Below are 26,377 nucleotides of genomic sequence, written 5' to 3'. Positions count from 1 at the left end.
AAGCAGAAAAAACGAAGTTTAATTCATATGCAAATGAGCCCTCGCAAGTGCCCAGGGGCGGCGTTCAGTGTGTAGGTGCACAGGCTGCTCTACCTTCTTTTCACTTTACTCCTCCCCAGCCTCTGCCTTTGCCCGCCCTCCAAGTCCAGACCTATCGATGAGGCAAGAGACTTGGAGGGCGGGCAAAGGCAGAGACTGGGGAGGAGTAAAGTGAGAAGAAGGCAGAGCAGCCTGGGCACCTACACACTGAACGCCGCCCCTGGGCACTTGCGAGTGCTCATTTGCATATGAATTAAACTTCGCTTTTCCTGCTGGTGCAAGTTTAAAGAAAAGAACAAGGGTACCATTACAATCCTGTATAGGTGTGCTACAGAGCAATGTAAGCACTGTATATGGCCAGATGGAGGTGACAGACTCCCTTTAAGGTGCCTTGGTGGCAGGGTCCCTGGTGTTTGTGAAGCCAGCACAGGTCGGTGCAAAAGATAACTAATAAACCGAGTCCAGACCTTGTGTGAAGTTCAGTAACACCTTTACTTTGGATAGACGTTTCCCCAACGGTTTACAGACTTTATCTTGGCTCCAGCAGGCGTTAGCATTAACTCTGGAAGGCAAACAAACTCAACTCTGCTACATCTGTTGCTCTCTGGCTCTGCTGTGCTGACAGGCTCAAATGAAATCTTTGCTTTCTGCTTTAGGCTGCAACTTCTCTCTCTGTAGTCTAGCTTAATCCAGGGAACTTTTCCTCCTGGCTTCAGAGGCTCCAAGCTGTGGCCTCCACATCCAGCAGAGCTGAAGGTGCTCTAACTGGCTTAGGCAGGACACGTCCAGCAGGGACGTGGACCTGCTTCCTCCCTTGGAAGGGGGTGAACTGAACTGCCCCCAACTAACTAAACTCCTCCTCTCATTAGAGAGGGCGTGTAGAATGGAAAGAAGGGTTCAATCCGCTGCAAAATTAGCACTGCCATGTTTGCTGCCACCTTCTGGTGAACCAGGTACGTTACATGTTAACGCAAAAGCTGCAAAATAGGAAATACACATTATACAGGACCTGGAAATAAATACCATAGGATGGCACTATATTAATCCATTAAAGATAGTAAAAGGGTGCAGAAGTGGTAATGGCACTCTGGGTCATTACACTCATGCACACAATCGTATGTAGTTTGCAGTCTGCAAAAGACGGTTCAGCAAAAAATATGGATGACGTCCGTGTGCATTCCGTATGGAACGGAACAGCTGGTCCTAATAGAACAGTCCTATCCTTGTCCGTAATTCAGAAAATAATAGGACATGTTCTATTTTTTTGCAGAAATGGACATATGGACATATTGAATGCACATGTTATGTCCCGGAGTGCCATTACCACCTCCTTCGTATCCTCACTATCTTGGCTGGTGCATCTTTTGTCATTATATATATATTTAATGTCATTTACTGCAATGTGTGTATCAATTTCCTTGCAAATGTTATGTTAACATGTAATGTGCCTGGTTCACCAGCGGGTGGCAGCAAATCTGAGCAGAGATAGTTTCTCTGTAGAGGAACCTTCTAGGTTTCTTCCAGCCCTCTTTAGAGAGGGAGGAGTTAGTTAGTTAGTTAGTAAGTGCAGTCTCGCCTACCCTCCTTAGGGAGAGGTTGTGTGTCGGCTAGCAGAGCACTACCTGCTCTGCTAGGCCTGCAGGCCCTGCCTGCGATATCTACAGTCGTGGCCAAAAGTTTTGAGAATTACATAAATATTGGAAATTGGAAAAGTTGCTGCTTAAGTTTTTATAATAGCAATTTGCATATACTCCAGAATGTTATGAAGAGTGATCAGATGAATTGCATAGTCCTTCTTTGCCATGAAAATTTACTTAAATCACAAAAAAAACTTTCCACTGCATTTTATTGCTGCCATTAAAGGACCTGCTGAGATCATTTCAGAAATCGCCTTGTTAACTCAGGTGAGAATGTTGACGAGCACAAGGCTGGAGATCATTATGTCAGGCTGATTAGGTTAAAATGGCAGACTTGACCTGTTAAAAGGAGGGTGATGCTTGAAATCATTGTTCTTCCATTGTTAACCATGGTGACCTGCAAAGAAACACGTGCAGCCATCATTGCGTTGCATAAAAATGGCTTCACGGGCAAGGATATTGTGGCTACTAAGATTGCACATCAATCAACAATTTATAGGATCAAGAACTTCAAGGAATAAGATTCAATTCTTGTTAAGAAGGCTTCAGGGCGTCCAATTATAGTCCAGCAAGCGCCAGGATCGTCTCCTAAAGAAGATTCAGCTGCGGGATCGGAGTGCCACCAGTGCAGAGCTTGCTCAGGAATGGCAGCAGGCAGGTGTGAGCGCATCTGCACGCACAGTGAGGTGAAGACTTTTGGAAGATGGCCTAGTGTCAAGAACGGCAGCAAAGAAGCCACTTCTCTCCAAAAAAAACATCAGGGACAGATTGATCTTCTGCAGAAAATATGGTGAATGGACTGCTGAGGACTGGGGCAAAGTCATTCTCCGATGAAGCCTCTTTCCGATTGTTTGGGGCATCAGGAAAAAGGCTTGTCCGGAGAAGAAAAGGTGAGCGCTACCATCAGTCCTGTGTCATGCCAACAGTAAAGCATCCTGAGACCATTCATGTGTGGGGTTGCTTCTCATCCAAGGGATTGGGCTCACTCATAATTTTCCCCCAAAACACTGCCATGAATAAAGAATGGTACCAAAACACCCTCCAACAGCAACTTCTTCCAACAATCCAACAACAGTTTGGTGAAGAACAATGCATTTTCCAGGACGATGGAGCACCGTGCCATAAGGCAAAAGTGATAACTAAGTGGCTCGGGGACCAAAACGTTGACATTTTGGGTCCATGGCCTGGAAACTCCCCAGATCTTAATCCCATTGAGAACTTGTGGTCAATCCTCAATAGGCAGGTGGACAAACAAAAAACCCACTAATTCTGACAAACTCCAAGAAGCGATTATGAAAGAATGGGTTGCTATCACTCAGGAATTGGCTCAGAAGTTGATTGAGACTTGCCCAGTCGAATTGCAGAGGTCCTGAAAAAGAAGGACCAACACTGCAAATACTGACTAATAAATGTCATGTAATTGTCGCTAAAAGCCTTTGAAACGTATGAAGTGCGTGTAATTATATTTCATTACATCACAGAAACAACTGAAACAAAGATCTAAAAACTAATATTTGTGTCATTCTCAAAACTTTTGGCCAAGACTGTACATGGTTGCTTGTCCCCTCCTGGGCTTGCATTGCCTTCATCCAAGCTGAAGGCTAGAGCTTGAGGTACTCCAAAGCCAGGACAAGAAGGACCTAGGATTATAGTAAGAGACAGACTACAGAAAGCTAAACTAAGTTCCAGCAGAAGAGGAAGAGTTCCTATTTACTCCAGGTAACATAGCAGAGCTGAGATTGTTGCAGATAACTATTTCCCTGCCAGATAAAGTAAATACCTGCTGATGACCAAGATACCATTTGGAAACTGTTTGGATTACCATTTATGCCAAGTAAAGCTGTGTTCAACGTTACTACAAGTCTGGACTCCATTTATTCTATTTACTCATTATCCAAGTTCAACCACCCCCTTTTTGCACTTGCTTCGGACTACACCACGTCTGGGATCCAAGGATATCCAGGTAGGAACACCGTGACACGTGTATATAACATCTACAGAAACTGTAGGCCACTCTGCACCACTCTGGCAACCCTACCCTGGGTACCTATGTTACCATCTACAATGGGATCTCCATGTCCTCGTTGCTTAACTGAAACTGGCGTCACGATTACTTGCTCTATAAGAGTGATATATTTCGTAGAAACCTCCTAAGGGGCAAGGGATACCCCAGACACTGGCGGTGGGCCGCTGCACAAAAGGAGTAAGTTCAGTTTTTTTGCGGACCCATTGAAATGAATGGTTCCGCATACGGTCCGCAAAAAAAACTGAACGGACATGGAAAGAAAATACGTTAGTGTGCATGAGCCCTTAATCTGATAGCGACCAGCTAGATTTTAATCCAGAACGCCATCACTGTACGGCATTGGATTAAAGTTCTTGATCTTGCAAGAACTTGCAATGTATTAGGAGCCGCTTTGGTCCAGGCGATCACTGATGACTGAGGACACTGAGGAGCAGACATAAGCAGTTTATTATCACTTCTGCTTTCTCCTTTCCTTGGTGCTTAGTGCTCACTGAGCAGTACACGGTGAATAGAGGAAGACGCTATGGCACTTCCTCTATTGGATCCTGCAATCACATAATTGCTGGTTGTTCTCGGGCAGAGCAGTGCTACATGTGTACAATGCTCCAAGAGGGGCAGTTTTCCCCTGTAAAGCCTCATTCACACAGCGTTTTGGTCAGTGATTTTGAGCCAAAACCAGGTGCGACTCTAAACACAGAACAGGTGCAGATCTTTCCTAGGCCTAGTTCACACGAACGTATGGCTTTTATAGTTTTTTGTGGTCCGTTTTTCACGGATCCGTTGTTCCATTTTTGAGTTCCGTTGTGTTTCCGTTTCCGTTCCGTTTTTCCGTATGCCATGTACAGTATACAGTAATTACATAGAAAAAAATTGGGCTGGGCATAACATTTTCAATAGATGGTTTAGAAAAAACGGAACGGATATGGAAGACACACGGATGTATATATATATATATATATATATATATATATATATATATATATAATGATTACTCTTGTTCGACATCACTGTTTAAATGCACATGTCACTTTTTAACCACTTTAGCACTTTGTCTATGTAAGATTAAGACGTTTCGGAAGCTATTTAAATTAATGAATTTTACACATACAGTACAGACCAAAACTTTGGACACACCTTCTCATTCAAAGAGTTTTCTTTATATTCATGACTATGAAAATTGTAGATTCACACTGAAGGCATCAAAACTATGAATTAACACATGTGGAATTATATACATAACAAAAAAGTGTGAAACATCTGAAAATATGTCATATTCTAGGTTCTTCAAAATAGCCACCTTTTGCTTTGATTACTGCTTTGCACACTCTTGGCATTCTCTTGAGGAGCTTGAAGAGGTAGTCACCTGAAATGGTTTTCACTTCACAGGTGTGCCCCGTCAGGTTTAATAAGTGGGATTTCTTGCCTTATAAATGGGGTTGGGACCATCAGTTGCATTGTGGAGAAGTCAGGTGGATACACAGCTGATAGTCCTACTGAATAGACTGTTAGAATTTGTATTATGGCAAGAAAAAAGCAGCTAAGTAAAGAAAAACGAGTGGCCATCATTTACTTTAAGAAATGAAGGCCAGTCAGTCCCAAAAATTGGGAAAACTTTGAAAGTGTCCCCAAGTGCAGTCACAAAAACCATCAGGCGCTACAAAGAAACTGGCTCACATGTGGACCGCCGCAGGAAAGGAAGACCAAGAGTCATCTCTGCTGCAGAGTTCATCCGAGTCACCAGCCTCAGAAATCGCAGGTTAGCAGCAGCTCAGATTAGAGACCAGGTCAATGCCACACAGAGTTCTAGCAGCAGACACATCTCTAGAACAACTGTTAAGAGGAGACTGTGTGAATCAGGCCTTCATGGTAGAATATCTGCTAGGAAACCACTGCTAAGGACAGGCAACAAGCAGAAGAGACTTGTTTGGGCTAAAGAACACAAGGAATGGACATTAGACCAGTGGAAATCTGTGCTTTGGTCTGATGAGTCCAAATTTGAGATCTTTGGTTCCAACCACCGTGTCTTTGTGCGACGCAGAAAAAGGTGAACGGATGGACTCTACATGCCTGGTTCCCACCGTGAAGCATGGAGGAGGAGGTGTGATGGTGTGGGGGTGCTTTGCTGGTGACAATGTTGGGGATTTATTCAAAATTTAAGGCATACTGAACCTGCATGGCTACCACAGCATCTTGCAGCGGCATGCTATTCCATCCGGTTTGCGTTTAGTTGGACCATCATTTATTTTTCAACAGGACAATGACCCCAAACACACCACCAGGCTGTGTAAGGGCTATTTGACCATGAAGGAGAGTGATGGTGTGCTGCGCCAGATGACCTGGCCTCCACAGTCACCGGACCTGAACCCAATCGAGATGGTTTGGGGTGAGCTGGACCGCAGAGTGAAGGCGAAAGGGCCAACAAGTGCTAAGCATCTCTGGGAACTCCTTCAAGACTGTTGGAAGACCATTTCAGGTGACTACCTCTTGAAGCTCATCAAGAGAATGCCAAGAGTGTGCAAAGCAGTAATCAAAGCAAAAGGTGGCTACTTTTTTCAGTTGTTTCACACTTTTTTGTTATGTATATAATTCCACGTGTTAATTCATAGTTTTGATGCCTTCAGCGTGAATCTACAATTTTCATAGTCACGAAAATAAAGAAAACTCTTTGAATGAGAAGGTGTGTCCAAACTTTTGGTCTGTACTGTATACACGTATGTTATATGTAACTTCACTGATCATGTTTGTAATAGCTGGAATAATTTTATTGACACTATTATGCAAGCTTTGAGATCAAGATATGATTTTAATTTTTGTATTCAGATGTTAAGGAGTTAATGCACTAATTATGTATTGATCACATGATATGACGTAATAAATTGTGGGTGTATATATATTGTTCACTATGTCGGGTTAATTTGCTTGAGAAAGGCTCTGATATGGAGCCGAAACTTCGCCATTGCCACTGAGGTGAATAAAGTGTTTTTTTAATTACATTTTCTTGGAGTGCTGCCTTTTTCCTATATATATATATTATAATTTTTTTTATTATCATAGACTACAAATAAGAGAAAAATAAAAACACTAAACTAAAACAGTTGCCACAGTCGCCCTTTCACAAAAAAACTATACATATATATATATATATATATCAAAATGACAAAAGGAATAAGGACATTTTTTTGCACAGATTTCCCCAAATGAAACTAAAAAAGAAACTAAAAACTCTAAAAAATAAAAATAAAAAAAATTCATAACAAGCCCCTTCTGTCTTATAATAAATGTGGCAAAAATGATTTTGGTAGCCCAACAAATAAAAAAGTTAGGGGCCGTTAATCTGCCCTGTGTGCTAAAAAGTATCCGGTGATTAAGGCCTTTTTAGGCCTGAGCATTAAAGGGTTAAATATATCACTGGGGTTGGATTAGTGGGATTTATGGGGTGTTAGCATATTTTTTATTTATTTTTATGAGGAAACTGAAAATGGATGGTTTTAAAACCTGGCACTCGAGCTTTTATCTCGGAGGTAGATTTCAGGCGCTGCTGTGACTGGTTATGTATGAGACGTCTACAGACATAGAATACGCTGTAGAGCGGGGGGCAGGAACCTTCGGAATGCCAATTGTTGGAAAAGTACAACTCCTAGCATGCACACTTGCTCAGCTGTTAACAGACCTCTCACAGCAATGAACTGAGCATGTTGGGAGTTGTAGTTTCACAACAGCACAGCTCGGCGTGCTGGAGGATGCTGACCCCTACTGTAGACAGTCCATGTACCATATAAACATGTTCCAACTTGTACCCATGTCCCTTGAGATCAGAGCTCAGGCACAGAAGAAGTCATGCATAAAAATTACTGCAGACAAGAAAGAATTGGCGTCATAGATATCAACCAATTACATCACTGCTGTCAGCTCCTAACATGCAAGACAGAATCTGATTGGCTTATTTGGTCAGCTGTGATATTTACTTAGGTATTCCCGTTTTAATGATTGCGTTTATGTAGAGAATAGGATGTCAAACTATTTTATAATTTACATCTATTTACAATTTTGCTCACCGACCTTTATTATATCTGTGCATTTACCTCTCCCTAAATAAAATAAAATGGTACAGTCCATTTTACTCCTGTAAAATGCATCCATAGGAGAGCTAGATAGGACTAAACATGGCATCAGGCCGGCACATGCGTACTTTGCTCAACGAAGGCGCTGCCAGGAGTCCGCGGCGCATCTGGCTGAGCCTGGTGCGCAGGCGCGGTATCTGGCAGAGGGACGGGTAGGATTGCGGAGGCGGCGCTAAGCTGTAGAAGGCGGCGCAGAAGACAGCGGAGGCAGCGCTGGGCACTGGACAGCGAGGGGTGCGGCCGGGCACCCTGTATTAACGGACCTCCCCTTGGGCACCTAACTGAGTGATTGACAGGTTATAAAAACCTGGGTTTTGGGCAAATAGAGCCACAGTGAAGTTTAATAAGGCCAGCTTAGGATTATTCTTATTACTCCGGACATGAGCATATGTTTAGGTTATAGGGGTAAAATCTCATGACAGAATCCCTTTAAAAGGTACCTGGACACAACTGGATAATTAGCACGCAGAATTATCCTTTTCAACTAAACGCCTTCTGCGACATAGTGGACCTGAATATTTCGGGAGAGCATCCTGCATCAAATAATGTAGCAGACAGCTTGACTGCCACGAGGGAGAACGCCCTTTTTGATTGCTCGATATAAAAGTAAGGAAACCATTATATTCACTACCCGAGTGCTAGAGATTGGACTTAGTGCAAATTTACCCATTCCTTGCCTGTAAAGTAACAGCATTAGAGAACTCCTCAACTGACAATTGCCAGACCTGTTTTAAGGATTTCCAGTTAAACCAACATCTGGATTATTGCTTTTGCTATATTGATGAACTGTAACAACTGCCCTGAGACGATTGATTCAGTAAATGTTCAACTGATCTACTACAACCGACTCCTCATCCTTTCTATTACTCTCAACATTTGCACCTTACGGTGCTGGCGTCACGAACACAGGGGCCAAGCCACCAAAGCACCCCAAGCATACCCATTACCATCAAGGGCACCTCAACTTCCATCTGGCTGGTGTTCCCTGCAATAGAGAGTGCCCCGGAGGATTTAGTGCTGATCCGCTGCAATTAGTCATGGGATAACCCCTTTAACTGCCCAGGTAACAGATATATAGTAGAGGGCTGAGGAGCAGAACAGACATATACAGACTAACAAGCATAGAGGGGGCGGCACAGCCACACAACCAATCTGCACTGTAGCGAGGTCCGCGATTATCTCACTTGGTCTGGATGTACACACTGACAGTGGTGCACAGCAGATAATAGTAAGTGCAAGCATATATGGTCACCATGTAGGAGAAGAGACAGTCAGCGGCACTCACCAGTGCGTTGCTTCAATGCGGTACTTTATTCCATGGTCATAGACATAGCAGGGGGCAGACAAATCTTAACAACGCATTGCTATTTTTTTGGACTAAACTTTATTAACAACATGATAACATCACTTAGAGCCAGGCAGCCATTTTACAAATCACTACAGAGAGGCACACAATTATGTAGTTACTGTAATAACCACAATAAAAATCATGATTCCACCACACTTCAGATTTACTTATCACTTGAATGTGTGTGGACCCAGCACATGTACTGTATGTCATGTAACACAGCTTACTTAACATCATGGTGTAAAGAGTATCACACAATTGATGCCATGTTTCAGCTGGTCATAGATGCATTACATAGGACTGAAACATGGGCCATACCAATCTTCTGCATATGGGGCTCAACTGCCCGAAATAAAAAAAAAAGTATGTATACAGAATTTTAAATACGTGTATATTAGAAAATTTTATGATTTCCTATTATATAAATGAATAAAAAAAAGTTTAAAAAAATACCCCTTTAAGTCCACTCTTTTCATGCATGAGCAGGGGCATGTTATGGAATATATCCCTTCTCTTCAATACATATTAATATTATACATGGAAAACCCATTTAAATGTGTCAGAAGCTCTTTGAACTAATTCCAGCGCAAGAAAATAAGATTTTGTATATGCAGAGATGAACTTTACTTAATGAATATTATTGATGTCCAATACTGTTTGTTCCAGAAAGGGCTATTTTGGTGCATAACGTGTCGCCTTCACTTCCATTTCATATCTAGTTCTCTAAATATGGATGGGAGAAGAATGCAATTAGAACAAATTCAGAATCTTTTAGAATAATTCCACGTTCCATGCGCCATCATTCTAATGCAGGCAGGGGCAGACTGGGAACCCAAAGTGGCCCTGGAAAAAAAAACAACTAAAAGTAGTCCCATGTTGTAGGGGCGTTCAAACTGACGGAAGGTGGGCCAAAACATGTACTCTGATGGCGGCCATGAGGAGGGCTTGAGTTGCCCCCTGGAAATTTCCCAGTAAGGTCTATGGCCAGTCCACCCCTGAATGCAGGATGCACAAGCATATTGTGTTCCCTACACTGACAGTAATGCTATCTTACTTCTCTTTGTATTTGCATCAGGAAACAAGAGTATGCATGAGTAAATGATATGCTAGCCATAAAGAGTCATTCTTGGATTTTAATTTTTTAGTTTTTTCCCCTACAGAATTGGTGCTGAATGTCCAATGTCATCTTCTGGCTCTCAGACTGAAATAAGAAGGGAACAGTAGCACATACTGCAGATAGATTCTCCGCTTCGGGGCTAAAGTGAGAGTGAAGCGTACATCTGTCTGCGGTCGTTTTACACTTGCTTTAATTCCGAATCCAGTTGCCATGGGAACAGTCTGGGGACCATGTTAAATGGAATGAAAGGCGCTGCTGTAAGTATAGGATGATACGCATATTGGTGGCCATTTACAGTAAGAGCCCAAAGACTGTGGTTGCACCTTGTGGAGTCATTGATATATAGTCTACAGACCTGTGATGGCTAACCCCCGGCACACCAGCTGTGGTAAAACTACGACTCCCAAGATGCACACTTGCTTGGCAGTTCTATGCTGGGGATAAAATGGAGATGAAATTGAGGATAAAGCATGTATCTCATCCCCTAACGCTGAGCGTTTTATACTGATAACCTATCCTCAGGAGAAGCCTTTCTTACACATACACACACAATAAATAAATCACATATTGCCACATCTGAAAAGTCCAAACTATTAAAATATATTAAAGAAATATCTCCTATGTGGTGAATGCCGTAAAAGGAAAAAAAAAAAAATGTTTAAATGAAAATGCACAGAATATCGATATAAGTCATCAGCTATCGGCCTAAAAGTTCACAGGTTATTGGTAAAAAAAAATATATATATATATATAAATACATGTCGGTCAATCCCTATTTTCTAGCTAGTATGCTAGTTACCTGCAAGAGGTGTCTGCCTGTGTACTGACTTTCTGCCAATTTTCTTGGATTGTCAAGGTTCACTGTCTCTGTCAATCATACAGAGACTACACCAAGAGTTAGAAGACTGGTGGTTCCTCTGCAGCGTAGTCTAGATCCCTATGCAGGGGTTAAAGGGTAAAAACCAGGGGACTGCCAAGATAACACCCTTAAGTGTAGCCCAAAGTCAAATCTGTTGATTGACACAGTGGTGCCACACTCACTGTTGTAACAGAGGCAAAACATGCAGATGCTATGGGGCCCTTGGAGAGGGGCCCACCCTTTGTTACTGAGTAGCACAACCTGTGCAGCATACTTCTTGTAAAGGACTGAAAGGAATTAACTCAAGGTTCTGGGAAAGGGTGTGTGTGGGGGGACATTGGGTGATCTTGATCTTTGCTAAGGTCCTCTCTATTTTACACATGCTACTGGTCATATTAAGGACACTTAGCACCCCCCCTTCCCCACTCCAAACAGATGTGTACGGATGGATATCTGGCCTGGCAATATTCCCTTGTCAAGTCCCAAGGCTTGTTGGAAAGTCCAATCTTGACTCATAGGGGGCCACTTCCAATAGGTGGTGAGATGGTGGCGAGATATCTCTTTGTATATTAATTTTCCCATGGAGCATGGCCAATAAGTCTCCATACAGGACTTGTCTCTTTAAGGAGACTTAGCACCTGCCTACACATGGTACTAGAATGGTACCCTCATCTACCAGTTTATTTTTTCTTCTACACTTTACATACAGTACACAATACTTTTTGGCCACACAAACCCGGCTCCAAGCACCAACTAGAAGATTGCTTCATTGAAGCACAATAAAGAAAAGGATTATTCTTTATATAAAATAATAATTTTCTGAATAATTGTATTATATTGGAATTTATATTCTCCTTTGATTACCTGATTATAATGGTATTCTGCTTGACACTGTAACAAATCAAACTGTAAAGTACTTTCTTTAACCGTTTGAAATGAAAAACTCAATAAAAACTATTGAAACAGAAAAAGGTTTGATCGTTTGGTACATTGACAGATAGGATTAGACTCGATTTTCCCTTTTTAGTTTATTTTTGAAATGCTACAGAGAGGTTGTCTTCACTTTTGTTGGTTTGGGCAGCTCTGTTGGCTGACTATAGCCAACTTCCGACAAACAAGTTAAAGTGATATAACATACAAGGACTCCAGATATTTGTAGATGGTCACATCTTGGCAGCAATGTTATTACCTTTGCAGAAACTGATGGGGCCCAATGCTTCCATTTTAGATATGTATATTGCCTAATAGCTCTGGCATAATGTCACAAAATATGAGTAGCCTGTGCCATAGAAAACACTTGCTTATCAAATATCCCACGCAGCCGCTCATTACATAAGACTGGCACGTGTTCAGATCTAATGATTAAATTACCAGACAAGCAATTAAAAAAGGATCCAGTCGCTGGACAAACCTTCGGAGCCTTAAGTGATAAAAAAAAAGAGGCCAAAAAAAGTGTGTGGATAGTGTTGGTGCAGCAACTATTTAGGAGCTTAGGAGGCAAAAATGCGGATATTGGCAGAAAGCCAAGTGATGATGGATTATTTAAAAGGTCATCCCGACAGCATATCAACTTTTTACACCGGCGAAAACAAGGTGATGTACTTAATGCATTAGTCTTTTGCTTAAAAATCACTTTCTATACTTCACTTTTCAGAACTCTGGAGCAGGTAAAAAAACACCCCACCCCCAAAACAATAAAAAACACACAAAAAAGTCCCTGTTATGTCATTTTTGTAGTCACTTTATTCAGACTCTTCTGTATCTGTCTCAGAGAAAGTTGAAGGGTAACCAATGTGGTTGCACTTACACACGGTGATCTGCTCCCTGCTTGTACAACTGAATCACGTCATGCCTATATACAAAATGCCTATGTATGAACATAAGATATATAACTGTAATTATGCAAATTCTACATGCAACAGTCTTAAAAAAGCATTCCTCTAGTGAGGCTCTCCTGGCATTGTCGGCTTCCATTCAGCTTTCAGCAAAACTTGTGACCAAGAAACATCTCAAAGGATTTTCACAAGTAACTGTACTTTCATAAAACTAGTGTCATATATCAGTGCTCTCTGTTTGCAGAAGACGGGCTTAAAGGGGTTCTCCGGGAATTAAGAAAATGAAAATACTTAAAGAGGACCTTTCACCGATCCTGACATTGTGAACGAAGTATACAGACATGGAGAGCGGCGCCCGGGGATCTCACTGCTCTTATTATCCCTGGGCGCCACTCCGTTCTCCCGCTATGCCCTCCGGTATCTCCGCTCACTAAGTTACGGTAGGCGGAGATTTCGGTCACTGAGTTATTGTAGGCAGAGTCTGCCCTTGTTCTGCTGTAGCACTGGCCAATCGCAGCGCAGAGCTCACAGCCTGGGAGAAAATAACCTTGCAGGCTGTGAGCTCTGCGCTGCGATTGGCCAGCGCTAGAGCAGAACAAGGGCAGACTCCGCCTACCATAACTTAGTGACCGAAATCTCCGCCTACCGTAACTTAGTGAGCGGAGATACCGGAGGGCATAGCGGGAGAACGGAGCAGCGCCCAGGGATAATAGTAAGTGCAGTGAGATCCCCGGGCGCCGCTCTCCATGTCTGTATACTTAGTTCACAGTGTCAGGATCGGTGAAAGGTCCTCTTTAAGTATTAATTTATGATAAATATATTACCAAATACCTTTCATTAGTTATAATGGCTTATTTGGTTTAGGGAGCAATCATTAGGAGAAATAAAATGGCCAACGTCCTATTAGTGCACACAAAGCCTGTCCTAATCACACAGCAGGACAAGTTACTTCACAACACTGAGGTAAACAGCTGCCTCATCCTCCTCTCTGCTCTGCTTGTCAGTATACAGCTGAAAAGATCTTCAGCTTAATCTCTGTAGGAATGGAGTTCATGAGGAGACCTGAAGTACAGAGGGAAAGGTGTGAATAATGAGCAGCAGCTATTATATGCAGTCTCCATTACCACAGCCCACAGTCTGTCATGTCCATCCTGTCTGTACTTCATGTCTCCTCATGAACTCCATTCCTACAGAGATTCAGCTGAAGATCTAATCATCTGTACTCAGTATTATAACCCCTGACAGGTAGAGCAGAGATGGGGCAGCTCTTTAGCTCAGTGATGTAAAGTAACTTGTCCTGCTGTGTTATTAGGACAGGTTTTTTGTGTTCTAACAAAATGGCGACCATTTTGTTTCCCCTGATGATTGCTCCCTAGACAACATGAGCCATTATAAAAAATGAAAGGTATTTGGTAATATATTTATTATAAATTAATATTTAAGTATTTTCTTAACTCCCGGAGAACCCCTTTAAATAAGTCTATGAGCTCGTCGTCAGCTAATCCTACCACTCAGAGGACAGCCGATAACAGTCGAAGGGGCAGAGTGCTCTGCCTACCTGAGTGATACTGCCTGCCTGAGTGAGGTGCACCTCATCCAGACCTCCACCAATTACGTGTCAAATGTTTTATGCAAGTGCAGTTTCTCTTTAGAAGGATGACTCCAATATACATTTATTAATGATTTATTTATACATTTTTCAAGTAAATTTTTTTTGAAAGACCATCTGTCACCATACTATACTGTTCTGGGCATACTATTAATAATACAGGTCTGCTCTTCTATTACCCCAAGTGATGTAAATTCAGTTTACTCATTATTATGAGGTCAGTCGGAGTACCTCCCGCCTCACTCTCTGAGTATCTGCATATATACACTAGTGAGGGGGTTAGCGTGTGTCAGGGACATGCTTGAGAGCCATAACTATGAGTCCACTGTATTCTTCGATAACTGCTAGTAGCCAAAACAGCACAATATTAATACTACAGCAGTACTGTCCCCCTACTAGGATCTCCTTAAACAGGGCAGTAATATGTAAGGGCCCTTTCACACCTGCGTTATAGTCTTCCGGCATAGAGTTCCGTCGTCGGGGCTCTATGCCGGAAGAATACTGATCAGGATTTTCCTAATGCATTCTGAATGGACAGTCCGTCCTTCAGGATGCATCAGGATGTCTTCCGTTCCGGAACGGAACGTTTTTTGGCCGCAGCAAATAGCGCAGCATGCTGCGCTTTTTGCTCCGGCCAAAAATCCGGAACACTTGCCGCAAGGCCGGATCCGGAATGAATGCCCATTGAAAGGCATTGATCCGGATCCGGCCTTAAGCTAAACGTCGTTTCGGCGCATTGCCGGATGCGACGTTTAGCTTTTTCTCAATGGTTACCATGGCTGCCGGGACGCTAAAGTCCTGGCAGCCATGGTAAACTGTAGTGGGGAGCGGGGAGCAGCATACTTACCATCCGTGCGGCTCCCGGGGCGCTCCAGAGTGACGTCAGGGCGCCCCAGGCGCATGGATGACGTGATCGCATGGATCACATGATCCATGCGCATGGGGCGCTCTGACGTCACTCTGGAGCGCCCCGGGAGCCGCACGGATGGTAAGTATGCTGCTCCCCCGCTCCCCACTACTACTATGGCACCCAGGACTTTAATAGCGTCCTGGGTGCCATAGTAACACTGAAAGCATTTTGAAGACGGATCCGTCTTCAAATGCTTTCAGTACACTTGCGTTTTTCCGGATCCGGCGTGTAATTCCGGCAAGTGGAGTACACGCCGGATCCGGACAACGCAAGTGTGAAAGAGGCCTTAACTGGAATCTGTCACCTCCATCCGGCCCTATAAAGTACTACATGAATAGAAGATATAACGCTGACTCCAGATAAGTAAATTATGCAGATACTTACCTCCATTTCCCCGCTATGGACCCACAAACCATCCGTAGAATGCACACAGAGGACTTCTGGGTCCTCTCGATTATGTGCGCATGCACAGGAGTCCTCTTAGTGCATTCCATCTGTCTAGTTTGTGGGTGCTCAGAAGGAAATTGGGGTTGCATATGAACAAATTATTGATCCGGAGTCAGCAGCAGGCATTCGATACATGAACTACTGTACTTATTAGAGCTTGCCATAGGTGGCAGATATTTTCAGAGACCACCAGAAGAGAATTCAGCATCCTAAGGGTCACATGTCTGTAAAATGGGTCCGCATCCGTTCCGCAATTTTTGACGAACGGGTGCTGTCCATTCATTTTTAATGGAGCAGGAATGTGCTGTCCGCATCCGCGGATCCGCATCCGTGCTTTCGTTTCCGCAAAAAAATAGAACATGTCCTATTCTATTAGTGGCGGCGATGTGCGGTCCACAAAATGCATTACGGACGTGTGATTGGGGCCTAAAACCATAGCACATGACAATATGACAATTCTGTGGTAGTGCCATCAGAGCCATTCTCGTCTTGATTACTGGAACTCATTACTAATCGGTCTTCCCTTCACTAAACTCTCCCCTCTCCATGGGATCATACATTATATTAAACCTATTTTCCTAACTTAAAACCACTAATCATTACATAAAATAAGACACATGGACACGCAATATAAATGGATAAAATAGGCCACGGCCAACTTTATTAAAGAAGAGCTCAAACATTAATCATATAAATTTAAAAATTCATTATAACCACTGAATTAGACCAGCCATAAGCTCGGCCTAAATACCTGAATCAACTTGTCCGCTCGCCACTTATAGGCGAGCGACTTTACCCCTCCTTCTAATAAAGTGACAGTGACAGACCAAACAAAGGGAGGGAGGGAGGGCGGGCGGGCAGGGCAGCTGAACCTAATATGCGGCTTGGCAGACAGCCAAACGCTGGCAGCCACCGCAATTATATATACACACGTTTACTAAAACACCACCCCATACTTCTCCAATGCCCTAACTGTTGCTGGGTCCCCTAAACTTCCTAGCCCCAGCAATAATCCCACCATAGGATATCCCAAATAACCAATCACCTGTAACCTGCCACAACCCCAGCAACTAGGCTATTAGCCAACTTGACCCCTGATTTTGGTGGGAAAATTCCCACCAAAACTGCTCTAAACCACCTAATGGGATAATCATGATCCCATGAGGATCCCTCCAAATGTGATTTTCGGGATCCCAACAATCTGTCCTGAACGCAGCATCCGGGATCATCTACAGTATGTACCCTAATTTATAGTAAATAAAATGTCGGGTCATGAAAAAAAGCCCCCCCCCCCTCCCAAAAAAAAAAAAAAAAAAAGAGCACCACAATATATTTTTTTTTAAAAGACACAAGTTACTTTTCTATCCCGTCTGCTGAAGGACAAATGGGGAAATCGAATCCCCCTTGGCTTTGCTATACATGTGAATTGAAATTTCCATAATATGGCACTAACTAATATATCTTTGTTTTTTGTTTCAGGTCATTTTCTTGATAGTTAAAGCCAAGCCGCCCCCCCACCGCATGTGGCAGGCCTGAAGGTTGGGAGTTGCTGTAGGCTGCCCAGGCATGCTGGGAGTTGCAGTTTTGCAACAGCTGGAGGGCCGCAGGTTGGGCATACCTGATCTAGGAAATTGCCCTGAACATGAAGATAGATTAGTAAGTACCATATACATATTGAAATAAAGTGGCAAACCCCTTTAACATATAAGTGTTAAAGGGTAAACTATGCTTTAAATTATAAAAAATAATACTACTTTCCACACCGCGGTACAATCCTGGAGATCAGCGCAAATCTAATAAACAATATATCTCGCATCAAGTTATTTCACATACTTTTGTTTTGTAAATAAAATCGCACTTTTTGAGATGTTTTTCAAGGCATTTTTTTGTGCTCATTTGGCCAAAAAGCTGCGACCAGATGTGAAATTAAAGTCTGTAGTGAACTATAAAACACACTACATACAAGGGGTAGATTTATTGAGATCAGCATTTTCTCTGCCTTTTTTAATCTAAAGTAAATTAGAGCAAGATGCTCCACGGTTATTAGGAGGTACAAGCCGGCTAATACATTGCCCCATCTGTGGGGTGTTTTTGTGCCAGAAAATGAAATCTACTCCTACATTCTGGTGTAATGTATACACATCTGTATGGCCCATGGGAGGCAACACCTAAACCACATCCTATCTAAAACGGATGTGGCTTGTGCAAAAATTTGCAGGTATTTTTTGGTAGAAAACTGATGTAATTGGACAAATAAATTCCCCCTATAGGGTTTTGGTTTTTAGGTGTTTCGGTGGCTTTTTAGGTTCTGTGGAACCCTAAGGCTGCGCCTGCATGTACACAACAGTGGGGGGAAAAAACGGCTGTTAAAAAACGGACACACTCAGTTTTTCATGGCCATTTTTCAACCATCTGTGCATCCATTTTCTGTCCGTGTGTCCGTTTTTAATGGCAATTTTGCATCCATCTTTCATTGCCACGAAAAACAGATGAATTTCATATTTTTTCATTTTTTTTTCTTATAAAGATCCCAACCCCTGCAGCGCTCTCAGTACACATAGTGGTCCCCATCTGTAATGCCCCCCATAGTGGCCCCCATCTGTAATAATGCCCCCCCCCCCATCTGTAATAATGTCCCTCATTGTCACCCCTATCTGCATGTATTGTTTTGTTTTAGCAAAACAAAAAAAGTTAAAAAATAAAATTAAATTCTCCCCTCATCCACTTACAGGTGTAGAGGCAATCACTCCACTCTTCATTAAAAAGGAACTGCCGAAGGACCTGCTTTCAACCTGATGACGTCACCACGTACTCCCAGCATGAGTGTGTAATGATGTCATTACCTTAAGTGTAGGTCCTTCGGCAGGTCCTTTTCAATGAAGAGTGGAGTGACTGCCTCTGCACCTGTAAGTGGATGAGGCGAGTATATTTTTTTTTTTACTTCTAAAAGGCCACATTGTCCTAGTGTACCCCATCTAAGCGGCCGTTAAAAATGGTCCCATTCATTTCAATGGAGTCCATCTGGCCGTGAAACGGCCCAAAAAAGGACGTCCCATAGATTTTCATTGGTGCTAAAAATGGCTGTGCATGTAGCGTTACAGTGTGTGGCCTAGTCCCATATGAATTAGGCCTCTTTCACACGAGCGATACGGATTGTGTCAGGATCTGTTCAGGGAAAATGGATGGTTTTGCAGCAAGTTCAAGCGGTTTTCTCTGGGACTGCGTTCAGTGTTTCAGTTTCTTCTGTGAGGATACAATCCGTTTTGATGCTTTTTTTTTTTTAACATGCATGAAAAAAAAAAAAACTGAAAAATAACACTCAAAAATCTCCTAGTAACCATCAGTAAAAAATAAAAATAAAAATGCATTGTGTCCGGACGCTTCCATTTTTCACACAAGACCCGTTCACTTCTTTGGGGCCAGGGCTGCGTGAAAAACACTCAAACACTATGCTGCGATTTTTTTACTAAACGATGATGCGTGAAAACTGCATCATGTGCACAGACCCATTGAACAGAGTGCATCCAGTCGGAAAACTTGCTCGTGTGAAAGAGGCCTTGGGCCTCCTGCCCACCGCCGTATCCATTTTGTGATCCATAAATCGCGTATATGCAAAATACGGATGCGATCTATGTGCACCCCGCCATTTTTGCGGGGTCTAATATAAAAAAGGCTTATTGTCCGCAAAACAGACTAGAATAGGACAGGTTCTATTATTTGTGTCTCGGCCAAACAGATGTGGACAGCACAAGGATGACATAGGATGTGGACCCATAAAATGGGGATCGGACACAGGCCAAAAATAGGGTCTTGTGTATGAGGCCTTACAGTGAGGAACCATGTCAAGTGAATCTGGCTGACCTGGTGGCAGCTGAAGGCATCCGTGTTGGCCCCATGTTCATATGTGTCTGCATTGCTGAGAAAAATGATGTTTTAATATATGCAAATGAGCCTCTAGGAGCAATGGGGGTGTTGCCATTACACCTAGAGGCTCAGCTCTCTCTGCAACTGCCATGCCATCTGCAATTTTATTGACAGGACCAGGCAGTTACACCTGACGCCAAAGTACAGAGGGCGCAGCAGTTGCAGAGAGAGCAGAGCCTTTAAGTAAAGGAAACAACCCCATTGCTCCTCGATCCTCATTTGCATATAATAAAACATCATTTTTAAAAAAAAAACGCTTTTACTTATCCAGGCCATTCTGAGATTGTTTTTTTCGTCACATACTGTACTTCATGAAGTGGTAAAATGGAGTAAAAAAATGAATTTTTTAAAATAAATTTTGAAAAATTAGCAAATTTCTATTTCTCTACTTTTATAATAGATAATAATACCTCCAAAAATAGTTATTATTTTACATTCCCAATATGTCTACTTCATGTTTGGATCATTTTGGAAATGCCATTTTATTTTTTGGGGATGTTACAAGGCTTAGAAGTTTAGAAGCAAATCTTGCAATTTTTCAGAAAATTTCTAAAACCCACTTTTTCAGGACCAGTTCAGGTCTGAAGTCACTTTGTGAGGCTTACATAATAGAAACCACCCAAAAATGACCCAATTTTACAAACTACATCCCTCAAGGTATTCAAAACTGATTTTACAAACTTTGTTAACCCTTTAGGTGTTCCACGAGAATTAATGGAAAATAGAGATAAAATTTCAAAATTTAACTTTTTGGGCAGATTTTTCATTTGAATCCATTTTTTTCTAATTACAAAGCAAGGGTTAACAGCCAAACAAAACTCAATATTTATGGCCCTGATTCTGTAGTTTACAGGAACCCCCTATATGTGGTCGTAAACTGATGTACGGTCACACGGCAGGGCGCAGAAGGAAAGAAACGCCATACGGTTTTTGGAAGGCAGATTTTGCTGGACTGGTTTTTTGACACTATGTCCCATTTGAAGCCCCCCTAGAGTAGAAACTCCAAAAAAAGTGACCCCATTTTGGAAACTACGGGATAGGGTGGAAGTTTTGTTGGTACTATTTAGGGTACATATGATTTTTTGTTGCTCTCTATTACACTTTTTTGTGAGGCAAGGTAACAAGAAATAGCTGTTTTGGCACCGGTTTTATTTTTTGTTATTTACAACATTCATCTGACAGGTTCGATCATGTGGTCTTGTTATAGAGCAGGTTGTCACGGACACGACAATACCAAATATGACTACTTTTTTTATTTGTTTCAGTTTTACATAACAAAGTATAAAAAAAAATATGATTCTTTAGTGTCTCCACATTCTGAAAGCCATAGTTTTATTTATTTTTTGGGCGACTGTCTTGTGTAGGGGGCTCATTTTTTGGGGGATAGGATGACAGTGCGTATGACTTTTTTAATCGCTTGCCATTACACTTTTTGTGATGTAAGGTAAATGGCCTTTTTTTTTTTTTTTTTACGGTGTTCATCTGAGGGGTTAGGTCTTGTGATATTTTTAGAGAGCTGGTTCTTACAGACGTGGTGATACCTAATATGTCTACTTTTTTTTTAATTTACTTAAGTTTTACACAATACAAGCATTTTTTTTAAACAAAAAAAAAATGATGTTTTAGTGTCTCCATTTTCTGAGCCATAGTTTGTTTTTATTTTTTGGGCGATTGGCTCAGGTAGGGACTCATTTTTTGCGGGATGAGGTGACGGTTAGATTAGTACTATTTTGGGGGCATACGCCTTTTTGATCACTTGGTGTTGCACTTTTTGTGATGTAAAGTGACAAAAATGGCTTTTTTTTTTACATAGTTTTTATTTTTTTATGGTATTTATCGCACAGGGTGGATCATGTGATGCATTTATAGAGCTGGTCATTACAGACGTGGCGATACCTAATATGTGTGGGGGGGTTCTGTTTTTTTTTATTATAAAATAAGGGGAAAGGGCGTATTTTTTTTTCTTTATTAATTTTATTTAAAACTTTTTTTTTACTTTTCTTTACTTTATTTCTGATGTTTACTTTTGAGGGTCTGATCCCCTCTGCAATGCATTACAATACATTTGTATTGTAATGCATTGCCTGTTTGTGTACTACAGTGAGTAGTACACAAACAGGTTGCCTAGGAGACGGGCCTGAGGCTGGATCTCCTCGGCTCCCATAGAAGGCAGGTCCTGATGCCGTGCAAGGCATTGGGCAGCCTCTGCACGGCATTGGGCTACCTTCTAAAGACATTGAGTCCCCGCCACAGCAGCGCGGGGACTAGATGAGCTCCCTCAAACACAAACCCCTTCTATGCCGCTGTGATTGCTGATACTGGGGGGGGGGGTCACAGGACCCCCCTCGGCATTGACCCAAGGTGCCTGCCGAGGGGGCCTGCCGGTGATCGGAAATACACAGGGCGTACAGGTACGGCTGTGTCCTTAAGAGGTTAAGTACGAGCTGTCACCGCTCCTGATAAGTCTGTTTTAGTTACTACTTGCATCCCCCCATGTGATAATGTAATGCACCTCGGTACTATCTCCTATGGTTAACCTAATGTGATCCTGTGTATTTATTTCCAGGTCCTTCACAATGTGCATTTCCTATTTTGCAACTGTTATGTTCAAATGTAATAGACCTGGTTCACCAGCAGGTGGCAGCATAAATGGCAGAGCTACAGGTACAGAGAATGGAGCTATCCCTTCCATTCTAACACCCCCCCCCCCCCCCCGTGGTGTGGCGGGCGTGTCCCACTGGCTGCAGGAAGTGTGGAGACTAGTTAGAGTCAGAGTCAGTCTAGTTTACCCCCTGATAGGGAAAGGAAGCAAGAGCTGGGCACATCACTTTTTTATGTGCCCACGCCAAGCCTTGCCCAAGCCAGCTAGAGCACCTTCAGCTCTTTAGGATGTGGAGGCCACAGCTTTAAGCCTCAGAAGCCAGGAGTAAAGTTTTCCCTGGACAAATCTGGAGTCAGACTACAGAAAGAAGTTGCAGCCTACAGCAAAAGCAAAGTTATTCAACCAGACTATTAGCACAGCAGTGCCAGAGAGCAACAGAAGTAGCAGAGAGGAGTTTGCCTGCCACAGTTAATGCCAACGCCTGCTGGAACCAAGACAAAGTCTGTAAATCGTTTGGAGAAACGTTCATTGAGAGTAAAGCTGTTATTGAACTTCATCACAAGGTCTTGGCTTCATTTATTCCATTACACCCCCTTTTCATTGTTTCGGAGCGAACGCCTAGGGTCCAGCATATCCAGGTAGGAGCACCATGACACGTGCACCAACATTAAGGTACATTTAGGCTACCCTACAGGTACCCTACCTCCACAGTATCACTAAAAGGGGCCCTTGTTGCTTCATTGCAACTGGCGTCATGAAAACAAGTACTTTTTCCTCTTAAAGGGCCCTCGGGGGAGGCTCCCGCTGCAATAACAGCTCTGGAGCATCGATTCTTATGATGCTATGCTTTGCCATTCCTTATAGAAGTTAAGAATGGATTGACAGCTGTCTGTAGTCAAGGTCCAGCTGAGTGTTATCAGTTGGGGGTCTGACACTGGCAGTACTGATTAGATAGTGTCAGACATGCCTCCGACTGGTAACACCCATCTGGACCTTCATTGCAGACTGCTAACAATTCATCCATAACTTCTAGCAGGAATAATAAAGGAATGGCGCATCACAGAGCCATAAGACTAGGGAAGAAGGGGAATGCAAGTAGACAGATTCACAAGAATAAATGCTCCACAACTGTTACTAAATTCTCAGACATGTCAGGAGAGACGACAGGTCCCTTTAAGACATGGACACGGGCCTTCAAGTTCAGCATGCGAAGACAGTCATCATGTCCCTTGTAATACACAAAATACTGGTAGTCCTTTTAGGTGCAGACCTTCATACTGACAAGGACACACATAACGTACATAACATTTCATCTATATTATATCATTTCTGATAGACAATGGGGGTCAGTTATCAAAGACGGAAGGTGCAACTAAAATTTATGGCGAGATGCAGGCCTCGTCATAAATTAGGTGCATCCTCCTCCTGTCTGTGCACCTGGAGTGAAATCTACTTCGGCCCCCGACTGGACTACATTTCAATAATCATATACGCCGATTTCCTGGAATTTGACAACGAAGAATGTAACATTTTGTCTCACGGGCGTTAAAAAGATGCAAAAAGGGGGTTGGTGACTTTATTTTTACACCAAACTGTTAGTAAATGCCCTCCAGTGTCAGCACTGTCTCCAGGCCACCAAACTGCTAGTAAATGCCCTCCAGTGTCAGCACTGTCCCCAGGCCACCAAACTGCTAGTAAATGCCCTCCAGTGTCAGCACTGTCTCCAGACCACCAAACTGCTAGTAAATGCCCTCCAGTGTCAGCACTGTCTCCAGGCCACCAAACTGCTAGTAAATGCCCTCCAGTGTCAGCACTGTCCCCAGGCCACCAAACTGCTAGTAAATGCCCTCCAGTGTCAGCACTGTCTCCAGACCACCAAACTGCTAGTAAATGCCCTCCAGTGTCAGCACTGTCTCCAGGCCACCAAACTGCTAGTAAATGCCCTCCAGTGTCAGCACTGTCTCCAGGCCACCAAACTGTTAGTAAATGCCCTCCAGTGTCAGCACTGTCTCCAGGCCACCAAACTGCTAGTAAATGCCCTCCAGTGTCAGCACTGTCTCCAGGCCACCAAACTGTTAGTAAATGCCCTCCAGTGTCAGCACTGGCTCCAGGCCACCAAACTGCTAGTAAATGCCCTCCAGTGTCAGCACTGTCTCCAGGCCACCAAACTGCTAGTAAATGCCCTCCAGTGTCAGCACTGTCCCCAGGCCACCAAACTGCTAGTAAATGCCCTCCAGTGTCAGCACTGTCTCCAGGCCACCAAACTGTTAGTAAATGCCCTCCAGTGTCAGCACTGGCTCCAGGCCACCAAACTGCTAGTAAATGCCCTCCAGTGTCAGCACTGTCTCCAGGCCACCAAACTGCTAGTAAATGCCCTCCAGTGTCAGCACTGTCCCCAGGCCACCAAACTGCTAGTAAATGCCCTCCAGTGTCAGCACTGTCCCCAGGCCACCAAACTGCTAGTAAATGCCCTCCAGTGTCAGCACTGTCCCCAGGCCACCAAACTGTCACTAAATGCCCTCCAGTGTCAGCACTGTCCCCAGGCCACCAAACTGCTAGTAAATGCCCTCCAGTGTCAGCACTGGCTCCAGGCCACCAAACTGCTAGTAAATGCCCTCCAGTGTCAGCACTGTCCCCAGGCCACCAAACTGCTAGTAAATGCCCTCCAGTGTCAGCACTGTCTCCAGACCACCAAACTGCTAGTAAATGCCCTCCAGTGTCAGCACTGTCTCCAGGCCACCAAACTGCTAGTAAATGTCCTCCAGTGTCAGCACTGTCTCCAGGCCACCAAACTGTTAGTAAATGCCCTCCAGTGTCAGCACTGTCTCCAGGCCACCAAACTGCTAGTAAATGCCCTCCAGTGTCAGCACTGTCTCCAGGCCACCAAACTGTTAGTAAATGCCCTCCAGTGTCAGCACTGGCTCCAGGCCACCAAACTGCTAGTAAATGCCCTCCAGTGTCAGCACTGTCTCCAGGCCACCAAACTGCTAGTAAATGCCCTCCAGTGTCAGCACTGTCCCCAGGCCACCAAACTGCTAGTAAATGCCCTCCAGTGTCAGCACTGTCTCCAGGCCACCAAACTGTTAGTAAATGCCCTCCAGTGTCAGCACTGGCTCCAGGCCACCAAACTGCGAGTAAATGCCCTCCAGTGTCAGCACTGTCTCCAGGCCACCAAACTGCTAGTAAATGCCCTCCAGTGTCAGCACTGTCCCCAGGCCACCAAACTGCTAGTAAATGCCCTCCAGTGTCAGCACTGTCCCCAGGCCACCAAACTGTCACTAAATGCCCTCCAGTGTCAGCACTGTCCCCAGGCCACCAAACTGCTAGTAAATGCCCTCCAGTGTCAGCACTGTCCCCAGGCCACCAAACTGCTAGTAAATGCCCTCCAGTGTCAGCACTGTCCCCAGGCCACCAAACTGCTAGTAAATGCCCTCCAGTGTCAGCACTGGCTCCAGGCCACCAAACTGCTAGTAAATGCCCTCCAGTGTCAGCACTGTCCCCAGGCCACCAAACTGCTAGTAAATGCCCTCCAGTGTCAGCACTGGCTCCAGGCCAAAGGTAGAAATATCTATGCAAAATAAATAAATAAATAAATAAATCACATTATAAAAAGCAGCTCTCTCTCTCTCTCTCTCTGTCTCTCTCTCTGTCTGTCTTTCTCGCTCTGTCTCTCTCTCTCGCTCTGTCTCTCTGTCTCTCTCTCTCTCTGTCTCTCTCTGTCTTTCTCGCTCTGTCTCTCTCTCTGTCTGTCTCTCTCTGTCTCTCTCTCTCTCGCTCTGTCTGTCTCTCTCTGTCTCTCTCTCTGTCTGTCTGTCTGTCTCTCTCTTCCTCTATTTGCAGGTCTCTTACACTCCCCACGTACATGGCCCATTCAGTGACGGTCTAGCCACCAATATGCAGAGA

At 43.5% G+C, this 26,377-nt stretch overlaps 1 protein-coding gene across 5 annotated transcripts in view; it reads right to left on the bottom strand.

Annotated features, from left to right (window-relative positions):
- Positions 1 to 26,377, bottom strand: part of FAM13C (family with sequence similarity 13 member C) — a 360,167-nt gene that overhangs the window by 173,397 nt on the left and 160,393 nt on the right. The window lies entirely within an intron of this gene.

The sequence above is a fragment of the Bufo gargarizans genome, chromosome 6 (genome assembly GCF_014858855.1).
Source record: "Bufo gargarizans isolate SCDJY-AF-19 chromosome 6, ASM1485885v1, whole genome shotgun sequence".
NCBI lineage: Eukaryota > Metazoa > Chordata > Amphibia > Anura > Bufonidae > Bufo > Bufo gargarizans.
Note: the sequence above shows the minus strand (reverse complement) of the source record. Positions and strands in the feature narration are given on the sequence as shown.